Genomic DNA, 3,863 nt, shown 5'->3' with positions numbered 1-3,863 from the left:
AGAAGACGAGGAAAGACTGGAAATAGAGAGAATTCAAGTACAAATTGAGATCGACAAGCTCACCCAACATAAAGATAGAAGACCCAAGAATAACAATGGCGTCAGGACCAGCCAACCCAAGCTGTCCAAAGTTCAAGAACAAAAAGACGACATGGATGTTTTCCTGGAGAGGTATGAAAGATTCACTCAAAATCAGAACTGGGACAAAGGTGACGGGGCAATCTGTGTAGGCCCCATCTCACAGAAAAAGGACTAAAAGTGTATGTGGGTATGACGTCAGAAGATGCCATGGAACAATGAGAAGCTAAAAGTAGCCTTGCTGAAATGCTATGAGCTTACTGAAGAAGGTTTCTGCCAGAAGTTCAGAAAAGTCAAGTTGAATACCAGATATTTCGTATTTCAGTTTGTGGCACGTCTATGGTGGTACTTCATAAGGTGAACTGACATGGAAAAGTTTGAAGATAGTTTTGAAGGACTGGAAGATCTACTAATATGTGAACTATTAGTGATCACTGTTCCTAAAAGAGAGAGCACCAAAAGACGTGGACGAGATGGTCAAACTGACAGAAGGGTATCTAGACGTCCATGAAGGGAGAACAACAAGTCCACAAATAATCTACAATTGAACTACACAACAAATGATTTGTAAACAGTTACACAAGCAAACTCGCCGTAACTATTGCTTCTAAAAATAACTTACATTAACACTTGTACTGTATTACTGTCTAAATCATAACTATCGTATTAAATTCAAATGGAACAGTCGTATATATCTAACAATAAACCTCTCTTCAAGAAAAATATTTACAATATTTTATTACACTATTTACAAAGGCTGTTTTCAGCTCATATATAAAGTATCATCATATAGTCTGCACCAGCATTTGCAGTTCCCTTCTTAGTGTTTCAATGCATAGGCATCTAGTAGTGCTTCATCTTGACAGGATCCCTGGTGGTAGTCTCAATCTTGTGTTGCACAAGGTCTGTCTTGCCCGATTTATCTGTGAAGACATCTGCATACTAGCACAGTAGCTCTTGCATATTACCAATCACCAAGTCGTAGATGGATTCTTTCATACACATGGCCTTAAGGTCTCCAAACTAGTATGGATTGCTAACCACGACACTAAACCAGCTACTACAGCTTAGTTGCAGCGCCTTCTAGTGACAAGTTGGGATGAACTCACAGTGGATTACATAAATAATTTAATTGACAGCATTTCTTGTCGCCTTGTGGAGGCTATTATAGTACAAGTGACAATTCTGTCCAAAAATGGTTCACGCGCATTACATGCCAGAAGAGACGAAGCAACGTTCATACGTTGGAAACGATAACCATCTGAGAGTTAGTGAGGCATCAAAGCACCTTCTTTAAGGAGTTTTCCCATATTCCTTAGATGCTTACGCATTGTTTCATGAGAGACATGCAATTTCAAGGCCATTTTACGAGTGTGTTGCCTTGCGTTAGACTCAGCAAGCGTCTTCAGATCATCAATACCAATTCCAACATGTCGGCCCCTGCCATCACAGTTTTTAAAGCTAAAGTCACTTGAACGAAATTTGCTGAACCATCGTTGACACTTATGGAACGTTCAACATATTTCCATAAACTTCTTTGATATTCTTTGTGGCTATAGAGGTGTTGTTTCCCTTCTGGTATTCAAACAGCATTACATGCCGAATGCGTGTCTCGTCGTGTTCCATCACTACAAGGGATTAGAGTATACTAAACTTCACACATTATATAGGCTACACTAACGTGACGTTTAGGCGGTTCGTTTAACTATTGTACGTTTTATGGGGGGTGGTTGATGAAAGTTTCCAAAACGCGACATTAATTTCTTGAAAACCTAATGAATGAATACTATAAGGAAAGTTTAGTGTTTATAAATATAATACCTGAGTTCGTTTAACTATTGTACGTTTTATGGGGGGTGGTTGATGAAAGTTTCCAAAACGCGACATTAATTTCTTGAAAACCTAATGAATGAATACTATAAGGAAAGTTTAGTGTTTATAAATCTAATACCTGAGTTAAAAAAACGTTTTCTATTTCGAAAAACGCTGCTAGAAATAAAAATTATAAGTATATTTGGATTAAAGAAGGAAACATTATAGTAAGACAATCAGAAAATGAAAAGGTAATAAGAATTAAAAGTGAGCAGGATTTAACTAAATTATTGTTACGTATCTGGTCGTTTGTTAATTTCCGGTATAAATTCTCCCTGAGGAACTTCAGCGATACAAGTCCTTTCTTTAAATAAAACTAGTTTATTCTTTATCAATACAACTTTGCAATACATAGAATTTCCACAGTCACTTTAACTTAAACACACGCTATAATTCACAACGGTTCAAGCACTTTACTTACAGTCATTACCGCTCATATGCCTCAGTTATCTGTCTCTATATCTGTCTATCTGCAATTATTATCTCCGCTTTATTTGCCGGGCTTATATACTAAAACAGAGGGCGTTTAGCAAACGCTCAGGCCTACATGATCCTTCTAGAATATCATGACGTGTTACCAGAGTCACGTGACTTCCGCTGTCGTAACATTATTTTAAATGATGATTCAGGAATTTGTAGTTGATAATCCACATATGAAAGATTTCTTTGTTGGTTCAATAATACAAAGGAATATACGTAGTCTAAATAAGAATTTTGATTTGTTTCATATTTATCTACTATTAATTCCACAGAAGATATATATATATATAATAGTTCTTACAGAAATATGGGCCAAAAATGAAGAGTTAAATTTATATAATACAAAGGGGTATAAAAATACTATAAAGTCAGAAATTATAATAAATCTGGAAATACTTTAGTATTTGTAAGCAATGAAATGCAAAAGAAGAAACTGTTAAATTTAATACAACTGAAGTAGTAAATATACAATGCACATGTCAAAAAACTAAATATAATGCTATAGATCTCATCAATATAGCATACAAGATTACATTAAACAACTAAGAGACATTTAAGTGAAAATAAAATAAAAAATGCGTACACTGTAGGAGACATGAATATAAATATAAAATCTGAAGAAAATGATTTAAAATAATATAAAAATATATTAACTGCTTTTGGGTTTTATCCTTGTATTCAAACTATTACTAGAGAACAGTCGAATGCGTGTGTCGATCATATTTATATTAGAACAGATATAATAGATTCTATACAAATTCGATGACAAGGAACCCACTTTGAGACTAATAATGGTTGGATATAATGTACTAATAATGGGTACATTTGCTGTTATGTTAAACTTATATTAAAGTTTTTTTCATTACCCATTCAAGCCGTCTCCAACCATTATTAGATTCTATACAAGTTGCAGTCTTAAAAACTAGGATTACAGATCAATTTACTACAGCTCAAAAAATTTATTTAATGAACAAAACTATGTATAAAACTAAGTATAGTAATGAAGAATTAAAAATAAGTTATAAAAATATTGATACAAAAATAAGACATATTAATTGTAATAGTATCTATCAAAAATTTAACATACAAGATGTATATAAAGATTTTATTAGAAAATTAGAAAATATAGTTGAATCATCTTCGAGTTATGTAAAAATTAACAGAGAAAAAAGTAAAAACCATAGATGACAAAGGGATTATTGCAATTTTTCAACATAGAAATAAAATGTAAAGAAATAAAGAAACAAACAACCAACCTATATGAATTGATTGAGTTAAAACATTTTAGAAATTATTTAAGTAGATTAATAAAACAAACCAAAATAATGTATTACAGACAAAAAATAATCAACAGTAAAATTAATATTAAAAAACAATGGGTTTGTTTGTAATTAAGCACAAATCTACACAATGGGCTATCTGTGCTCTGCCCA

General features: G+C 33.0%; 1 long non-coding RNA gene across 1 annotated transcript in view; it reads left to right on the top strand.

Annotated features, from left to right (window-relative positions):
- The first annotated feature begins 1,753 nt into the window (after positions 1 to 1,753).
- LOC111086692 overlaps positions 1,754 to 3,863 on the top strand; it is a 15,085-nt gene continuing 12,975 nt past the window's right edge. Inside the window, exon 1 of the long non-coding RNA XR_002611419.1 lies at positions 1,754 to 1,764. This is a non-coding gene — a long non-coding RNA (uncharacterized LOC111086692). The remainder of the gene's footprint in view (positions 1,765 to 3,863) is intronic.

The sequence above is a fragment of the Limulus polyphemus genome, unplaced genomic scaffold (genome assembly GCF_000517525.1).
Source record: "Limulus polyphemus unplaced genomic scaffold, Limulus_polyphemus-2.1.2 Scaffold1329, whole genome shotgun sequence".
NCBI classification, from domain to species: domain Eukaryota; kingdom Metazoa; phylum Arthropoda; class Merostomata; order Xiphosura; family Limulidae; genus Limulus; species Limulus polyphemus.
The sequence above is the reverse complement of the archived record's forward strand: the minus strand, read 5'-3'. Positions and strand labels throughout refer to the sequence as shown.